Source organism: Erpetoichthys calabaricus, chromosome 1 (genome assembly GCF_900747795.2).
Source record: "Erpetoichthys calabaricus chromosome 1, fErpCal1.3, whole genome shotgun sequence".
Taxonomy (NCBI): Eukaryota; Metazoa; Chordata; class Cladistia; order Polypteriformes; family Polypteridae; genus Erpetoichthys; species Erpetoichthys calabaricus.
The window spans coordinates 168,261,636-168,282,655 of NC_041394.2; the positions used below are offsets into that span (position 1 = coordinate 168,261,636).

General features: G+C 41.1%; 1 protein-coding gene across 1 annotated transcript in view; it reads left to right on the forward strand.

The window, feature by feature from the left end:
• Positions 1 to 21,020, forward strand: part of ptn (pleiotrophin) — a 429,887-nt gene that overhangs the window by 195,908 nt on the left and 212,959 nt on the right. The gene's annotated exons all lie outside the window — the stretch shown is intronic.

The window sequence follows — 21,020 nt, forward strand, 5'->3', positions numbered from 1 at the left end:
GGGGTACTGCAAGATGTGATTGATAGATATTCTGATTGGCTGGCTGTTAATATGAAGAATTAATTCACTGTCCGTTTTCCCAAACAATAAAACCTTTTATGTTCTCTGAGATGTCAGCAGATCTTCCTTTCCCAGGCTGTCAAATAATTAGATGTCCATCCTTTCTCAGGTTATAAAGTAATTGAGCCACCAGCATGTCTTCCTTTCTTGTTGGAACAGCTGTTTTAAAAGTGAGGTGTAACTGAGAAAAAAGACATGCCTTAATTTGTCCTGAATGTAGTTCATCTGTTGTCTTGTCTTGAACAAAACATAATGGAAATATAAACCAAAATGTACAGATTTTGTACCCCACAACACCCCCCATCAGAATTCACATGCATGGGCAACGTTAACCTATGCACCCAGTCTGACTATGCATTTGGAGGGTTGTGACTGGACCTGGAGAACTAACATCTGCATGCCTAGTAGGTACAGGTGTGTTAGGGGAAGCAGGGGCCGGAAAAGAGTTGAAAACCTGAGAGGAATCCATAAGTGCGGGCTTGAGGCGATCCACTGAGACCATCTGCTGTTTGCCACCAAAATCCAGCATGAATGTTTTGTCTCCGCATTCCAGGACTCAGAAAGGGCTATCATAAGGTGGTTTCAGTGGGCTGCGATGTACCTCGTGATGGATAAACACGAACTTAGCTGATTGCAGGTGGCATGGGAACCAGGGGTGAGGAGAGCCGTTCAGGGAAGGAGGTACCAGCTGGAAGGTGACTGCTGTGTCAGGGTAATGTAGATTGGTGTCGGGATGCAGTCCAGGGGACAGAACTCTGAAGGATAAAGTCCCTGGCACACTGCGAGGCTCACGAAACACCAGTTCAGCAGATGTGACCCGTAGATCCTCTTTCAAAGGTGTATGTAGCCCCAACAGCACCCAGCTGTCATTGGTAAGAAAAGCCTTGACGGCTGACTTTAACGACCGGTGAAATCACTTACAAAGGCTGTTAGCTTGGGAGTGGTAGGCAGTGATATGGTACATCGTCATCCCAAAGCCCTGTGCCATTGCAGCCCAGAGCTGTGAAGTGAACTGTGCACCTTAGTTGGAAGTGATGTGGGATGGAGTGCAAAACTGTGTAACCCAAGTGTTGATAGAAGCCCTCGCTACTTCTGCTGCAGTTGTAGACATCAAAGGAAAATTTCAGGCCACCTGGTGGTCCTGTCAACAACAGTAAGTATGTGTTGTGGAATATGGCCGGCCGTTCATCCCGGCCAATACCCCCAAGCCGCCAGGTGGAGCCCTGCCCACAACATAGAGGTGCCCCGAGTTCCAGCAGGGCATCATGGACAGTGGAGTTTTTCATCACAGCCCTGCTGGATACCATGGGAACCTTCAGGGGACGCTGCAGGAAGGCCCAAAGACTTTTGTTTCACCTATAACCCGGAAGTGCGTCTTAGTCACGGCAACAGAGCGAATGACACACTTCCGGGATGAAGAAAAGGAGCTTTTATCTGATCCGGAAGTGTTCACGGTCACATGGACAGAGAGAGGCAAAACACTTCCGGGTCAAGGACTATAAAAGGACTGTGGGCAATCCCAGACGCTGAGCTGAGCTGGGTGGAAGGGTGGCAACGCGTCTGGGAGTGGAGGATTGATTGATTATTGATTTATTATTGTGTTATTATATGAGTACAGTGATCCCTCGCTATATCGCGCTTCGCCTTTCGCGGCTTCACTCCATCGCGGATTTTATATGTAAGCATATTTAAATATATATCGCAGATTTTTTGCTGGTTCGCGGATTTCTGCGGACAATGGGTCTTTTAATTTCTGGTACATGCTTCCTCAGTTGGTTTGCCCAGTTGATTTCATACAAGGGACGCTATTGGCAGATGGCTGAGAAGCTACCCAGCTTACTTTTCTCTTTCTCTCTCTTGCGCTTTCTCTGATCCTGACGTAGGGGGTGTGAGCAGGGGGGCTGTTCGCACACCTAGACGATACGGACGCTCGTCTAAAAATGCTGAAAGATTATCTTCACGTTGCTACCTTCTGTGCAGCTGATTAGTGAAGCGACATGCTGTACGGTGCTTCGCATACTTAAAAGCTCGAAGGGCACGTATTGATTTTTGCATGTTTGTTTTTCTCTGTCTCTCCCTGCTCCTGACGGAGGGGGTGTGAGCTGCCGCCTTCAACAGCTTTGTGCCGCGGTGCTTTGCATACTTAAAAGCTAAACAGCCCTATTGATTTGTTTGCTCTATCTATGTGACATTCTGTGCTCCTGACACGCACTCCTTTGAAGAGGAAGATATGTTTGCATTCTTTTAATTGTGAGATGGAACTGTCATCTCTGTCTTGTCATGGAGCACAGTTTAAACTTTTGAAAAAGAGACAAATGTTTGTTTGCAATGTTTGAATAACGTTCCTGTCTCTCTACAACCTCCTGTGTTTCTGCGCAAATCTGTGACCCAAGCATGACAATATAAAAATAACCATATAAACATATGGTTTCTACTTCGCGGATTTTCTTATTTCGCGGGTGGCTCTGGAACGCAACCCCCGCGATGGAGGAGGGATTACTGTATAGTGGAGTGTAGAGTGCTTGGTGCACATTATTATTATAAAATAAAGTCATATTGGACTTTTATCTGGTGTCTGACGTCTGATCTGAGGGTTCAAGAGGTCGATAGGGGCCTCTACTGCTACAGTGTGTAAAATCATAACAAGGAAGAAGGGGGCCAACCAGGTCCATGTGAAATGGCAAGCAGACACCAGGAAAAGTGTCAATGGGGCTTTAACGTGGCAATATATTTTAGCCTTCTGGCATGCAACACAAGCTGCTGCCCAGCTCTGAACATCTTTCTTGAGGCAAACAAATTTGCTCGCCACCAAATGTTAGGATGCTCCCTGCCCTAGACGTGGTGTGAAAAATAATACCCGGAGGGTGCATACGGTGTGGGGTTGTGGAAAATCGGTGACAACAGAGACTTTGGAAGGCAAAGAAATTACTTCTTTTTTTGAAATGTGATGCCCTAGGAAGTCTATGAAAGGCAGTCCAAATAGACACTAGGTGGGACTGATAATCAGACCATGCAGGCTCAGGCATTTGAACAAAGCTCAGAGTTGGATGAGGTGTTCAACTTTGGAGGAGCTGGCAACCAAGATATCATCTTGGTAGACAAAAATGACATCAAAATCGTTGAGGACAGAGTCCATCAACCACTGGAATGTTTTCCAGATGGTGTATGCAGGAATTCAAACACTCTGAAGGGGGTGATGACTGCCGTTTTGGGGATGTCTACTGGGTGCACAGGTACTTGGTGGTAATCGCTGATCAGGTTCACCTTTGAAAAGATTATTTTCTTGGAGAGCTGTACCGATAAATCCTGTATGTGTGGAGTTGGGTAGCGATCCAGGGCAGTGTGATCGTTCAAGCGGCGGTAATCCCCACATGGTCAGAAGCCTCCACCTGCTTTGGGCACCATATGGATGGGCGACACCCGTGGGCTGTTTGATTGGTGAACAATTCCTAGCCGTTCCATGTCGGCAAATTCAGCCTTCCCAGTAGCCAGCTTGTTAGGGGCCAGCTGACAGGCATGAACGTGGACTGGTAGACCTGGAAGTAGAAATGTAGTGTTCCATGCCATGCTTCGTTTCCACTGTGGAAAAAGTGGGTTGGATAGCTAGGGGAATTCGTTGAGAAGGTGGGCGAAGTCGGAAGTCGCAGCCATCATATTGTACAGGACAGAGGTAGTGACACTGCTGAGTGTGCAGGGAAGGGTGGAAAAGTCCTTTGCATTATCTACAAAGCGACGGTCCTTAACATCAACCAGCAACCCATTTGCACACATGAAGTCTGTGCCCAGCAGTGGCCTGGCCACCTAGCCACAAAGGAAACATTGGCCAGGCCAAGACAAACATCCAAGTGAAACGTCTTCCACTGAAAGATGACATGGTATGCTGTGTTCTGTAGGTGTTGATCCTATTACCATTAGCAGTCTCCAGAACAGGCCCTTCTGTCCTTGACACCACATCAATATGTGATGCAGGAAGTATGCTCACTTGTGCACCAGTATCACAAAGACAACGGCGGCCGGACTGGGCATCTTTTATGTAGAGTATGTGGTATCCGGGGTCTGATGAGATAGTGTTTTGACCGACCCAGGTGGGCTAAACTTAAAAGCACGGTGGCATTTCTTCACATTCCTGCTGAATTGGGCATGGTAAAAACACAGGCTGGCAAACAAGATTGATGAGTGTTGCAGGAGAAAGGTAGCTCTACAAAGCAAAGTGCAGGCTGTTGGCAATTTTGGCTAACTCTCGGTAGTCAACTACAGACACATTGGCCAGGGCAGTGCACACTTTTTCCAGCATCTGCTGTAGAAACGGTTCTCTAAATATAAAACAGAGGTTATGGCTACCTAGCAAAGCTAACATGTGGTCCATCAACATGAAGGGTTTTGCGTCTCCAAGGCCTGTCATTGATAGTAGTCACCATGCCCGCTCTGACTCTGTGAGGCTGTATGTTTCTAAAATATATGCCTTTAAGGTTACATAATTGTTCATGTCCGGGGGATTTTCAAGCAGACTCACCACCCTGGATGCTGTGGAGCTGCTGAGAGCTTCAACGATGTAGTAGTACCTCTTGTCATCTGCCATAATGTCCTGCAATGTGAACTGTGCCTCTGCTTGGTCGAACCATGCCACAGCTTGCTGTTGCCAAAACTCCGGTAACATTAAAACCACCGTATTTGGAGACATGTATAACGTAACTCTGGAATTATCCAAGAGTATCGGGGTCACAACTGTAGCACCCTGCGAGGGAAGAAAACATACCAGACAACGTTTTTTCGATGCAGGCAAAATCTTCTGACTTTAGTCTGTTCTCAAATGGTCCCAAGCTAGGCATCCAAACTGTACAAATAGGCATCAGGCCTGAGACCTTACAGTTTAACAAAATTTGATTGTTTCCTTATCAGATTCTTGAATCTCAGAGTTATGCCTCATATTACTTATGCTTGAAAAGGGTAGTAACCAGGAGGGCCTAATGCAAGTTCTAACCCTCCATCCTGTCAGTATATGGTTCCTGAGCAAAAGAACTGAGAGAATGTAATGTTGAGACAGTGTAAAAATTCTGTGGCAGGCAACCTAGACGCTGTCTGATAGGAGTGACATCTATAAGGCTACTGAATTCACTGAGTTTCAGGGACACTGGAAACTGACATTTTCAAAGAGAGATTTTGGGGATAATCTTGCAGTGATCTAATGAGATGATTTAAAGCCACCATGAGGCAAAGTCTCAGTCCTGGAAACAATAGGTTATGATCATGAGGATGTGAGACAAAGAGAGTAAGAGGTAGAAGGGGGGCAAAAAGAAGTGTGTTCTTATTGATACTTTGGAAATGGGCCATTGGATGAGCCAATCCATCTAGTAGAGTGTGACTTCTTTTTAGCCTTTTCCAATCCGTAATAAAAAATGGGTTTTAAAGTCAGACTCAGCCAAGTAGGTGCAAAGACTTGTTGAATTCTCTAATTACCACAGGATATTCAATCAAAATTTCAGTATACTTATTTGACAAAAAGTCATGAAATGAAGCTAGTAGCTTGAGTTCTCAACTAAGTTCAGACAATGATGACATTTTGTATCCAACTGATTAAGGGCACAAGTTATATGCTGGGCCAATAATTCTTAACTTGATGGATATCTGTAAATGCATATGGCCAAAAAACTTATGATTATACCTTTTGATGGTATATTTTAGACACATATGCAAAATAATATTTTAAAGCATGTTGTGAAAGTAATAGAGCCAAATGAAATTAACCTCAAAAGTCTGTATTAACAATCATACAATCTCCTGATTCATTACCAACCTGACCAAATCAATCAGCTCCATCTTAAGTTTATCATTTCTGGTTTGGTGATTGAAATTATGCCACCTGGAAAACACAGGTAAAATTCCATTACAACAAATGTCATTACAACAAGCTTTTCATTACAACAAACTATTTTTATGGTCCCGACAGTTTCCCCATAAACTTTAAAAATCTTGTTACCACGAAAAACATTCAGCAGATGCTTTCACTCAGACCTTCCCTGAATTAATCATTCACAAAGCAGATAGTTCAGTGGTCACAGCTCAGTTGCACTATGTTCCTCGAACATTGAACTTTCCCCGTACTGTTTTTTTTTTTTTGCTGTGTTTGTTTTCTGTTTTTTTCAGTGATACATTTTGCTTATTGCTCGTCAACATTTGAAAAACATCCATTGGAATTTAACTCGTTGTCACCCTGCAATAGAAATGGCAGGCACGAAAAAACAGTTCACATGAAAAAACTTTACATTTTTGTGGCTCTCGATTCTGGCAAAAAAAGAAAAAAAGATGTTGGCAGTGAATTCAGAATTTCGCCATCGACACTGTCAACTTTAGTGAAAAACTGAACAAAAATAGAAGAAAAAATCTCAGGTTGAAGACATCTCAGCGCAAATGTATGCAAACTGCTGCATTTGAAGATGTCAGAAAGCAGTTTTTATGTGGTTCAGTAATGCTTGTTCAAGAAACATACCTATTAGTGGGTAACTCGTTCAAGAAAAAGCAAAGTCACTGTCAATCTCCTTAGGCCACGAAGATTTTACTGCCAGCTGGGGTGGGCTAATTCACTTTCGGGATCGTTTTGGAATTGCAGCCAAAGCAATCTGTGGAAAAGAATCTGCAGTTCCAACTGAAAAAGCAAATGAATGTCGTGCAGGTGAAATCAGGAAAATCATTTCAGCTTATGAGCCTGAAGACATCTACAATGCTGATAAGACTGGAATCTTCTACCAGCTGCTACTGCATCGCACTTTAGCACTCAAAGGTGATTCGTGCCGAGGAGGAAAAAAAAATTAAATAAAGGTTGACAGCTCTACTTTGGTGCAATTCAACTGGCTCCCAAAAAGTTATTCCTCTCAGCACTGGCAAGTCAACCAATCCTCCGTGTTTTAAGTGTGTTACATTCCTTCCCTGTGAGTATAAAGCAAACCAGAGAGCTTGGATGACTCAAGGCATTTTGTGAAACTGGCTGCGATAACCTGACAAGGATATTGTGACATGTGAGTCACTGTCCTACACCCCAAAACATGAGGCTGAGTCTCAATACTTTAGCAAAACCAGCTTTTTTCAACTTGAAACAGGAACAGTGCCGTTATTTATTGCAGCAGGAGCAACCACTCTCTTATACACAGACACAGCAAAAAGGGCAGCATTGGGGCCAGGTTAGTGGCCAAGTTATGCTGTTCCCTGCATTTATAATGTTCCTTGTGTCACGCTTCGACGACAGGCGCGTATAGTGCAATCTCAATCGGCTAGACGCTGTGAGCCTGCGTTTGCCCCAGCAACGGACAAGCAATCTTCCACAGACATGGCAGTTGCACTTGGGGATGCACTTCGGGGGGGTCCCAAAATAGTTCAGAAACCTAACAATATGAACAAAAGGAATTGAAAACTGTGCTGCCCACAGCATGCTTCCACATTTAGATAATGTTCACGTTGAGTTCCTCCCACCCAATTGCAGGGCAGCACTTCATCCATTGGATTTGGGCATCATTCGCACCTTGAAAGAGTATTATCGCAAGGAAATGCTGAGAAAAATTCTCGTCAACATAACTTGTACACAAGAGGAGATGAAAATGAACGTGAAAAAAGCTATTGAAATGAGTGCAAACACCTGGACACAAGTTAAAGAAAGCACTATAGCGACAAATACAGAATCTCATTACTACGAAATTTTCATTACAACGAAATATTTTTTAGGTCCCTGGCACTTCATTGTAACAGAATTTTACCTGTATTACCAATGATGAGTTTCTAATGGAAAGCCATTCTTATTAGTTAAACGCTATATAAATGTAAAGAATTATTATTATTATTTTAGTACAATGGGGCTTACCCCCTGCTCACTTTGCTCACCAACCCCCCTTGCCTGCACTACGCACCAGCCACTTCACGTCTCTGCCGCTCACGTTGTGAAGAGGGGGCTGAACGCACCCCAAAGAGACGCGGTCGCTTCTTCAAAATCCCCTCTTAAACAGTGATACAATGGAAAACAAATAGTTTTTTTTACCTCATCTTTGCTTGATCAGCTGCTGGCTTGCTGCTGCTGCTGTGCCTTATGATCTGCATCTAGTGCGGCGCTTCAAACATTTAAAAGCCTGTGCAGCAGCTGTCCTACTCTTTGTCTTTTATTTTCAGCCCCGGGCATGGTTAAATCTGTTGGCACAAAGTCTTGTCTCGCGGGATGTGAGTTCTTGATAATTTTTAGTTTATAATTTAAAAACGGAATAAGAAGATGAAAATCTAACAACATCACATTAAAGTTCAATAAATTCTGAAAATAATGATACCAAACATATATACAGTATGTAGGTTTTAAAATAAGCCGATTTAAAGTGTGACAAAAATCGTCACATAAAATTGTTGCACAAAATCATTGCACTTTCAGGTTTAGGATTTTATATATATAGAGTAGATTAACACCTGTTTAGGAAACCATACAGAGGCAGCAGAGCTAAGTTTTGCTTTATTTACTTTGTGGTCTCCCTTCTGTAATCCATCATTTTTAGGCTTCATTTGAATTTTGGTTATTTTTTTACATTGTATGGTACAAATTTATTGTATGATATTTTGGACTCTTGTAATTTATCTATATTCTTTAAAATTTTGAATTCTTTATACTCTATATATTGTTGAACTTTCACTAAATTGTTGCACAGTCTTCCCTGCCATTAAGTTTGCAATACCATTCAAAGATCAGTTTTGTCAATGTCAATGTCAACTTTATTTATATAGCACATTTAAAACAACATCGGCATGCTGTGGCCAAAGTGCTTTACAATAATAGAATTCAAGAAAAACATACAATTAACATGAATAACATAAATAGAAATAAAATCAATGAACATAAATAAAATAAATAATAAATAGAAGTAATGTTACATAATCACAGTGAGGAAACCATCAGTATTACTGAAGGTCATGGAATCTAAGTGAATAGAAATTAGTCTTTAATCTTGTTTTAAACAGTTCAATTGTAGACGACTCCTTTATGTGATGAGGTAAAGAGTTCCACAGGTAAGGAGTAGCAGCTGCAAACGCTCTGTCCCCCTTAGTTTTACACTTGGTACGAGGGACAACAAGAGACAACTGACCAGAAGATCTAAGCACTCTGGATGGCTGGTGTAAAACACATAATTCGGATAAATAGGCAGGAGCAAGTCCATGTAAAGATTTAAAAACTAGCTACAAGATTTTAAAATCAATTTGAAAACTGACAGGCAGCCAGTGTAAAGAAGCTAATATTGGAGAAATAGAGTCATACTTTCTTGCCCCAACCAGAAAGCGAGCAGCAGCATTCTGAACCAACTGTAACCTGCATATCAGGGATTTGCTAATCTCAGAATACAGCGAGTTGCAGTAATCAAGGCGAGAAAAGATAAAAGCATGTGTAGCTTTCTCAAGATCCCTAGAAGATAAAAAAGGCTTGATCTTACCTAATAGACAAAGCTGGAAAAAGCAACTCTTGACTAGAGAATTAACTTGTTTCTCAAAAGAGAGGTTACTGTCAAAGATAACACCTAGATTGCGGACTTGAGGTTTGCAAAAGACAGAGAATGTGCCGAGAAGTCCAAGACCAATTTGGGCTTTAGCTGATGGACTCATTATAAGCACCTCCATTTTATTTTGATTCAGATCAAGAAAATTATTAGCCATCCAGGATCTTAGTTCAGAAAGACAGTTGTGCAGTTGATTTATTGCAGAGTTGCAGATGGGAATATAAACCTGTGTATCATCAGCATAGCAGTGAAAAGAAATGTTAAATTTCCTAAAAGTAGCTGCAATAGGGTGAAGGTATATAGAGAATAAGATAGGACCCAAAATGGATCCCTGAGGAACACCACATTTAAGAGGAGCAGTAGAAGAAAAAGAGGAATTTAAAGTCACTGAAAAGTGTCTACCAGTTAGATATGACCTGAACCAGTTAAGAGCAGCCCCTTTAAGCCCAACAAGATGTTCAAGCCGTAACAGCAATATCTCGTGGTCAATAGTGTCAAAGGCAGCAGTCAGGTCCAGGAGGACAAGGACCGCAGTGCCACCTGAGTCAGTAATAATAGAGATGTCATTGAATACTTTAAAGAGGGCCGTCTCAACACCATGATAACACCTAAAGCCAGATTGATAGATCTCAAATAAATTATTGGAGTTAAGGTGATCAACCGATTGATTATAAATAATTCTTTCTAATATTTTAGCCAGAAATGGCAATTGGGAAATCAGGCGAAAATTTGCTAAAACTCCAGGATCTAATTCTGCCTTTTTTAGACCAGGACGCATTGCAGCATGTTTAAGAAATGACGGCACAGCCCCTGCACTAAAAGAATCATTGACAGTGGCTAGTAAAGATGGGCCCAAAACATCGAAGGCTTCCAGTAAGAGGTGTGATGGTACAATATCCAGAGGACTGGGGGCTGGTTTAAGGGTGTCAATAGTTCTTTTAGCTGTGAAAGTGAGACAGGATCAAAAGATTTCAATACAATACCATGATTAACAGTAGGAAGTTCATAGTCAGTTGAAACAAAACCACAGCGAATTTATCAATTTTACTGACAAAGCATGAAAGAAATTGCTCACATGAAAGAACAGTGCTATTTAATCCCATCACAGAATGAGGGTGAATGACCGCATTAATTGAATTAAATAAGACCCTAGGATTCTTAGAATGACGGGAAACTAAATCAGCAAAGAAATCATGTTTAGATTTCTTAACTACAACCTGGAATTTGAATAGAGAAGTCCTAAAAATCTGTTTAGAAACAATGAGACCATCTTTTTTCCAACGCTGTTCCGCAGTTCGACAGGTGAGGCACATCGATCGCATACTTTCATTTAGCCAGGGAGCAGGTCTTCCCTTATTACAGCGTGTCTTGAGCAGAGCAATTGAGTCTAATACCATTTTACAAGAAGAATTAAATTCTAAGACAGAATCATCGATACAATCATATTGGACATGCACATCAAAACTAGAGAATATGGTTTTAAAATCGGATATAATAGAAGAATTGAAAAAGCGAGAGCAGCGTGAAGCACAATTAGTAGTGGAGACATCTACAGTAATATTCAAATCCATCATTATAGAAAAGTGATCAGTAAAAGACACATCACATAAATCAATATCCATCCATCCATCCATTGTCTCCCGCTTATCCGAGGTCGGGTCGCGGGGGCAGCAGCTTGAGCAGAGATGCCCAGACTTCCCTCTCCCCGGCCACTTCTTCTAGCTCTTCCAGGAGAATCCCAAGGCGTTCCCAGGCCAGTCGAGAGACATAGTCCCTCCAACGTGTCTTGGGTCTTCCCTGGGGCCTCCTCCCGGTTGGACGTGCCCGGAACACCTCACCAGGGAGGCGTCCAGGAGGCATCCTGATCAGATGCCCGAGCCACCTCATCTGACTCCTCTCGATGCGGAGGAGCAGCGGCTCTACTCTGAGCCCCTCCCGGATGACTGAGCTTCTCACCCTATCTTTAAGGGAAAGCCCAGACACCCTGCGGAGGAAACTCATTTCAGCAGCTTGTATTCGCGATCTCGTTCTTTCGGTCACTACCCATAGTTCATGACCATAGGTGAGGGTAGGAACATAGATCGACTGGTAAATTGAGAGCTTCGCCTTGCGGCTCAGCTCCTTTTTCACCACGACAGACCGATGCAGCGCCCGCATTACTGCGGATGCCGCACCGATCCACCTGTCGATCTCATGCTCCATTCTTCCCTCACTCGTGAACAAGATCCCGAGATACTTGAACTCCTCCACTTGAGGCAGGATCTCGCTACCAACCCTGAGAGGGCACTCCACCCTTTTCCGGCTGAGGACCATGGTCTCGGATTTGGAGGTGCTGATTCTCATCCCAGCCGCTTCACACTCGGCTGCGAACCGATTCAGAGAGAGCTGAAGGTCACGGCCTGATGAAGCAAACAGGACAACATCATCTGCAAAAAGCAGTGACCCAATCCTGAGCCCACCAAACCGGACCCCCTCATTGCCCTGGCTGCGCCTAGAAATTCTGTCCATAAAAGTTATGAACAGAATCGGTGACAAAGGGCAGCCCTGGCGGAGTCCAACTCTCACTGGAAACAGGTTCGACTTACTGCTGGCAATGCGGACCAAGCTCTGGCACCGATCGTACAGGGACCGAACAGCCCTTATCAGGGGGGCATAAATCAATATCATTAACTGAAATATCACGTGTAAGAATGAGATCAAGGGTGTGACCGAGAGAGTGCGTTGGCATATTAATATGCTGGATAAAATCAAATGATTCCAATAGTGATAAAAAGTCATTAACCAAAGGTTTCGATTGACAACAAACGTGAATTTTAAAATCACCAACAATAAGTATTTTGTCATGGGAGAGGGTGATATCAGCCAGGAGATCAGAGAATTTAGAAATTAATATATCATTAATTACAGGAGGTCTATAAACCATGGAAAACAACAAAAAAGGGGAGCTGCACACTCTCAAAAAGTTGCAGTTCGAAACTACTAAATGGACCCTTTGTAAGGCTCCGATACAAGAACATACTTTTAAAAACAGTGGCAATGCCCCCACCACAACGAGTCAGACAAGGAGAGTTTAAAAATGAATAATCTAATGGTAGCAAGTCAGTAAAACATGAAGAGTCACCATTTACAATCCAGGTCTCAGTGATGAAAAATAAATCCAGATTATTTGAGATAATAAAGTCTTGCAGAATAAAAGTTTTATTAGACAATGATCTCACGTTCAACAGAGCAGTCTTGATAAAAGTAGAAGAGGTCGCTGCGGGATGAGCATGGGTGAGCGTGCGAAGATTAGAAGCGTTTACTTCCCGAGAGCACACTGAGGAAAAGTGATGCCGCCTTTAAATGGAGAAATTAAATCCAGTGTCCAGCACCCATGAACCAGGGATGGAATCCTGTGCAGGAGAAGGTGGGTCGTGGGCAACTCGCAGGCATCGGGAAACCAAGCTCTGGGACTTGAGTCGGCGTTGTTTAACAGCTCTTTTTCCACGTCGGCGGTGGGTGCGTTTGTGTCTCCGAGAGGCATTCAGCTCACAGATACAGGTAAACACCGGCGTCCAGGTGAAGAAGTCAGAAGATGAATAAAACAAAGGTGGAGGATCACATAATATCCCAACAGGAGATGAAAATTGAGAGGAAAGCAAGCAAGAAAATATGTTAAGTATTCAAAGTTTTATGCACTTCTAGAAGAATAAAAGATAAAATACCACTTCTGTTTAGCAGAAATACCCCCAAAATCTACATTTTGTACCTGATACATGTATGCAAAATTTGGATGACCTAAGTGAAAATGTACTCAAGTTATCGTGTTTAGATACACACACACACACACAGCCAGACACACTGACATAATTCCAAAATGGTATTTTTGGACTCAGGGAGGTCTAAAACATCTAGATTCATCAAAATCTCGACATCAAATTTTTGGATGGAATAGGATGGTGTTTTTGAGTGACTAAAAAGTAATTAGTAATTTTTTTTTTTTTGTTGTTAGACATTTATTTAAAGCCTTGTCTACAGAGGTCAAAACTAATACTTTGCTTACCTGGGCTAATACTAATGCTTATAGAGAGTTAAGATTTTTAGCAGTTTTTATCTTTGAATAATTCAACTTTAAAGCATTACTCAGTACCAATATTGGTGATGTCCTTTACTACAGAATTCTGCTGCCATCTTTTTCACACCAGCACCACCAAGGACTGCATGTAGCATGTTCAAGAGTAAGCAGCTCAAGTGAACTAGTGATATTAGCCCTTGGGTTAAAAAAAATACAAATATTGTATACAGAAAAGTATTTAGTTACATAGTACTTCTGATACATCCAATTAACCAATAGCATTATAACTGAGGCCCAGTGATTTAGAAAATTTTCTGGACAAAATTGGTTAACACAGCTAGTTATGCATATGGAAAAACCTCTTTTTTCTTTTCAAATGTAAGTGATAAGCAAAAACAGAGAAGCAACATAAAATTCTCAGACTGACTTAATCCATTTCAGGATGATGGGGTGTGGAAGTCCTTCCCCAGTAATTGAAAATGTGGGGTAAACAATTTGACATTTCTTCTAGATCTTTGCAATGTGGTCCTTCTGTTCTAGTTCCTTACTAAATGTCCAAAGACTAATCTCCATATTGAGATCAATTTGGAAAATATTTACAGTTCAATGTGTTCAAGAGTCATATGAAGAAGAAACTGCATGCTACTGTAGTAAAAGGTTTCTGCAAACATGAAAATTTCCTAATTTGATGGTACATGTATACAAATGCTGGCACATGCTTTCAAAGTTGAGAGCTTTAAAGGTCATAAGGATTCACACATGAAAGTCACATATATAGTTGTTCATTTTTATTTTATTTTGAATATTGTATGTAAAAAGCACAAATATATTCGACAAGATACATTTAATATGTAGATGTTATGTTTAAAAAGAAAATGCCCTTAGGCATCCACAGTGTAAACAATGACTGACTACAGTAGTTATTTGCATAAATTTAAGAGCTTTTTACTCACTGTAATTAAATGCACAATGGATTAACTTTGCTTAGAGAAAAATAAAGAATAAGGAATATGGATGTTATTTAAAGTGCACCGCTGCCTCAAAAGTTCATGATGTATTACCCCATATACAATAAGCTTTATATTAAATTACTTTATTTTGGCTAATGTTTAATATTGAAGACATAAGGAAAAAATGGAAGAACACTTGTTTTCATTATAGCATGACACATACATTTAGAACATTTGAAAACGTCTTCATTTTGACAGCATACATGCAACAACAGTTGTTTTCTGAACTGTGAAGTGTATGTATTTGAAATATATAGTAGAGGCATACTGTACTACAAACCAAAGTATTTTACCTTTGATGATAAGGAATATAATTTAGTTATAGAAATTCTCCAGCTAGCACAGATAAGACTTTTAAAAAAATGTAAAAAATAAAAGAAGCGTTCAATCATATATTTAAAGAGAGATTAAATTGCCCTGCTCTGAACTAAAAGCCAAATACATCTGCTTTTGAAGTTCAATGAGCATTTTAAGAATCTACAGCTTGAAAAGTTCCACATTTTAGATTGCTTATTTAAGGTTATGCTTTTAGTTGGCATATTTATATAATAAAATGTCCAGATACTGTGCATTTGATTTAAAAATGAAGTTGATCATATACATTAAGCATTATGTCAAACCGTACATAAAGTATGTACTAGCGATATGGTAGAACAGATGTTAGTGTTCAGATACAAACACATTCACTGTCTGTGCCAGGTTTCTTCTGTATCATCACTTTCCACCCAAAAGTAGAATAAGTAAATGAATTACTTTTTATTGACTTTGTGTGAATGAACTAGTGCCCTGTGGTGCTGTGCAGTAGGTGTTCGTGGCGGTACATGAGTGTTTAATAAAACCAGTGGAACTCGGGTTCCGTGTGTGCAGTGGTAAAGTTCTGCAGCCGCGGAATGATTGATGAGGAGATTGGCTTAATTGTGTTTGTGCATGAATGTGCGTTCAGGAGAGATAGTTTCCTCATTGACACCCTCTGAGGCATGATTGTTACTGGCTTAAGGCCTAGGGGAACCTGGGCTAGGTTCAAGCCACTGTTGCCACAACAGTATGATGTCAAAAGCAGAAAAGACGCAGGCAGCAATTAATTCACTTTATTCTAATTTGCCCAGAGGTATATAACTACTTCAGTCTCTACCTAGATCAGCTTGACAGTTCGTTAAAAATGGCATATACCAATTTCCTTTGCTTAACAATAGTGTACACAAAAGTATTGTTGCCTATAATCAAGAAGTACATATACCACTGTATGCTAATTAGAGATTAATGTTCCTAGAACATGTTACATTTTCAAACCAAGTAAATACAAACATTTTCTAATGAAGCAGGCAGATATCACAATTACTGTATATTGATGAGATACCAATCAAAGAAGTTTGATCTTCAAAGCAGGTGAATTTTTCATGAGACATTTGTCCTGTAGACAGCTACCAACAATAACCGGTAGCAGAATTATTCAGGAAATTTGCCTTTTTACTTATCATCCCAGTCTCAAACAAAGAGTGCCTATTGCCCCTTCATCTATTGGTTTTAACATTTGTTATTTCTATGTGTTTTTCCTAAAAGTAACATATAGAAGTGTCCTTTTCTTTAAAACACAATTTCTAGCCCATTACAGTCGCTCCCACTGAGCAAAACAGAGAAGCAGGGTATGCATGAAGGATCCTGTAGGGCCACCATCAGGTGGGAGAATGAATGAGGTCTGGCTACAAGACTCCTGAAATACGCTGAAGGATGATGGAGAGAGAGGGACAGAAGCTGTTGGTGTCTCAGCCCGGCTGAAAGCCCAACAGGTGAGCTGGGAAGATATTGGGAGTAGGAAGCGCTGAGCTGGCAGGAAAGTAAGAAGGAAAGAAAATGAAAATAGCTCTATAGTTTTAATCTTAGTCTTTAACATAATGAAAGAACTTATTTACTGATGGGTTTTTTTTTCAACAAATGTGTTAATTTTATTGACGATTATTTACTTATGAAAGAGTGCACTGCATTTTGTTGCTGAACACTGGAAAATAAAATACACCGAGCATATGTTGCACCACACTTGTTATTTTATGTCCTCATTCGCCCTAGTTCATTTTGGTCTATGACTATTGATATCCCAATTTCTAGGAGGTAATGCCAACTGTGGGAAACCTGGGCATCACATGCCCAATCCTGTTTATATTTGATTTTTCAGATATTCTGTGGCCCTTTTACATTTCTGATGGAAAAGTGCTCAAATGGGGTTATTTTGCTTTTGTAAACATGCATATTTGCCCTTTGTCATGTTCATCATTTCCTGGTAAAACCTCAGTGGCAATTTTAAGCAACTTATCCAGTTTCTTACTTTAAAAACTAATAATATATTCTCAAAACAGCTTATTTCAATTCAAGGTTACAGAGAGTAAGAACCCATACCAGCAGCATTGGTTGAAACAGTCCTCCAGTGCTAGTCCATAATATGGTCAACTCATGGTTTGGCAATTTGGATTTGCCAGTCACCCTAACCAACAAGTCTTTAGTGATGTTGGAGTAAACACCACACAGACCAGGGGAAAATGTGTAAAATCAACACAGATGACGACTGGGCACAAGATTCAAATCCAGGCTGCTGAATTCATTAGACTATAGGGCTACCCACTGTGCTTCCATCTGTTTAATGAAGATAAAACTGCAACATATCTTATAATAAAATAACAAAACCATTTCACCTGAATCCATTCTTCTTAGGCAATAGTTTCTGTACATTGGGTGCCAAGAAAGCTGACCCCTGAAATGAATCATCCAGTGTTGCAAGACAAATCTGAAACTAATGAATTCAGATTGGCAAAAATGTAAGTGCTTAATAACTGGGAATGAAATTTGGGTACATAATTTATTATGACTTTCTAACACCATTCATATGCACAGTTTTTGTGATGTTGATAGTTGATTACATGCATGAAAAAATTTACATAAATTGTCAATATAATGCTTTGCTTATTGCAGCCTCCAATCAGGGAAAACCACTGAGGAAAACTATCACCCGTCCCTCTTCTGCTACACAAAAATGTTCCTCCTCACACTGAAAATATGTGGCTTCAAATAAATATCACATCTCCCCTATCCTCCTGACCTGGCCTTATTTATATACATATATATACTGTGCATATATTGTGACCAGAAGGAGTGCCAGTGTGTCCCAAACCCAAGACAGTCACCTCCAACACGTTTTTAAAATAAAGCACCTATTCACAATCTTTACTACAATTTTTATTCACAATTATAAATAATCACAAAAATAAACAGTAATTCTTCCCCCTTACATCCTACACTCAGTGTTGCCTGCTGCCTCCCGAAACTGACTCCTTGATGTATGGCAGCGGGCTCTCTTTTAAGCCGGACCTGGGAATGCTTCTAGTGTGATGCCGTGTCTCCCTGGAAGCACATCCAGGCTACAGAAAAAGTAGGGAGTTCCTATGGGGCTCAGACATGAATTCAGAGACTCGTTATTTAAAAAGGAATCAAAATCACTTTCCTCCAACATATAGACTGCACATCATCCAGCTAAGATGTCCAGCCCTTGCATTCTGCTTCCACTGGCGATGTCAATGATGCTGCAGGCGATGTCAGACTCCGTTTTTCTGGAGTGAATTTGCGAGGGTCATCCTGACTCTTTTCAGTGACTTTGACTCTTCAATGTTACATACCAATTTTTTTTTTTCAGATGAACAGGTGATTCGTTGTCCCTCCTGCAAAGTTATCTTCCTGACTGTACTGATCCCATACTTGATGCTGGTACTTTGTCCCTCTATCTTCTGCGTAATAAACGCTCCCAGACAGTGACCAGGGGTCTACTGCCCATCCATCGGTTTCCCTTCTGCTGTCTTTTTTGCTCGATTTTCGGCCCATCACTGGAGTGATGTGGTCCTGCTTGTGTGGAATTACCAGTCTAGGTTTTAACACCAATAAATTTCACAGGTTCCTGCCAACAGACAGCCAGGAAATCCTGCTTACTACGCCAATTATGACCACAAGGGGGTGCCTCCTTACATCCTGCTTACACTCAGGTTTAAATGCTTTTAAGCTGGACCCAGGAATGGTTCCAGAACTATGCTGTATCTCTCTGGAAGCACTTCCAGGCCATAGGAAAAAGTAGAGAGGTCCCTTCCCCGACAGCTTCATCTATCGGTCCCCAGGGATCCCAACAGGGCTGCACTTCCAGACTCCAAGTCCCAAGAACTCGTGCGGGTTTCCTGACTGGGTTACCATATGAGGACAATTGCTACCTAGCACATGAGGAATGGAACAACTCCAGATCCTCTACTCTTATCAGTCCATCCATTGAACCATTCCAGCCGGGTACAAATTTATTTCCTCTTCCCGCCAGACAATTTGCTCATGCCATTTAATTGGCCTCCTGTCTGGGTAATGAAACATTCTCTGTCCCAGCGTATGGCCCCACATAGGTGGGAACACACTGCAGAGGCAGACACTCATAATCCATAAACCAGGCACTGCAAAAAGAACAAAAACAGTTAAAGTGGGCATCAGGCGACTGTTGAAAACGATGCGGCTCTGACACCAGTTTGGGGCAGTATCTCCATCGTTGCCCCTACCTATGACATATATGTGAAGCACTGTCCCCTCCAAAGAATCTCGTGACACAGGATGTTGTGTCCTAGTGGTTGTTTCCACTTAGATAGATAGATAGATAGATAGATAGATAGATAGATAGATAGATAGATAGATAGATAGATAGATAGATAGATAGATAGATAGATAGATAGATAGATAGATAGATAGATAGATAGATAGATAGATAGATAGATAGATAGATAGATACTTTATTAATCCCAAGGGGAATTCACACATATATATATATAAATTCACATATATATACTAGCTGTGTAAGCTTGAAAATAGAATAGAATATATAGAAATGTAGAAATATCAGGTAATTGACAAGAAATACTCTGTGCATTTCTCGCCTAGGAGGTTTCATTTTGCAGATGTGCTCGCATTGCTTGTGCATTAGAGGCAGGAAGAAAAGTAAAAGGGATACCATTTTGCCGATGTTAGCGGCTAAGCGACTTCGTCTTTCTTCTGAGGTTTCGTTTTTTGATGTGCTGGCCCCACTTGCGTTATTAGTGGATAAGTGAGTTTTCTGTTTCCTCGGAGGTGGAGCCCTTACCTTGAATCCACCTCTCACTTACAGGCCGGACAGACACACACAGTTCTACAAGTAGACATTTATATGTAAGATATATATATGTGTGTGTGTGTATGTATATATATATCTTACATATAAATGTCTACTTGTAGAACTGTGTGTGTCTATATATCTATACTAATAAAAGGCAAAGCCCTCACTCACTCACTGACTCACTCACTCACTGACTGACTGACTCACTCATCACTAATTCTCCAACTTCCCTTGTAGGTGGAAGGCTGAAATTTGGCAGGCTCATTCCTTACAGCTTACTTACAAAAGTTAGGCAGGTTTCATTTCGAAATTCTACGCATAATGGTCATTACTGGAACCTCTTTTTTGTCCATATACTGTAATAGACTGCAGCTCGATGGCCGTGGGAGGCGGAGTTGCGTATCGCGTCATCACGCCTCCCACGTAATCACGTGAACTGACTGTGAACGCAGTACGTAGAAAACAAGGAAGAGCCCCAAAGAGCGCTGAAGAAAACATTCATTACACAATTGAGAAGGCAGCGAAACAATAAGAAGCGAGCGAGTGACACATATAAGCATATTCATAAGTGCAGCTACTGCAGAAACAAAGCACGGTGTAAACCGTAAGTTTAAATTAAGTTTATAGAAACGCTCCCGCTGCCGTTTGCAATACCATATTCGCGACATACAAGTTTAATTAGAAGACACGAAGTATAAATGAGACTTTGGATAACTTTGTAACGGAGTTAAAATTGCTGTAGCGAGAAACTTTTAAGTGCCGGGTCTTAGCTAACATTAAATAAAGCCGTGGACATCGCAACATCACACAAGAGAGCGGCTCACGTGAACTGACTGAACGCAGCACGAGTGATCACTTCGATGAATCAAACCTGTTCAAAAAACTCATTACACAATTGATAATGTAGGAAAAGAATATGAAGCGAGTGACGCATACAGACATTTTCATGAGTGCAGGTACTTCGGAAACAAAGCACCATGTAAACCTAAAGTTTAAATTAAGTTCATAGACCTACAAAAGGTTGCCATTGATTTGAGACAAGATTGCTTTTCTCTTGTACAACTATACGTTGCATTCTCAACAGTAAGCTTGCACGGCTTGGTCATATTACAACCGGAGTGCTGAACTGACAATGTGGTATACAAAGAGAACAATAAAACAGCGAAGAACCCGTGGATTAAATAAAAAGGCTGCTTCCTTGGCGAAGCAAGGAAAAAGGATGACCT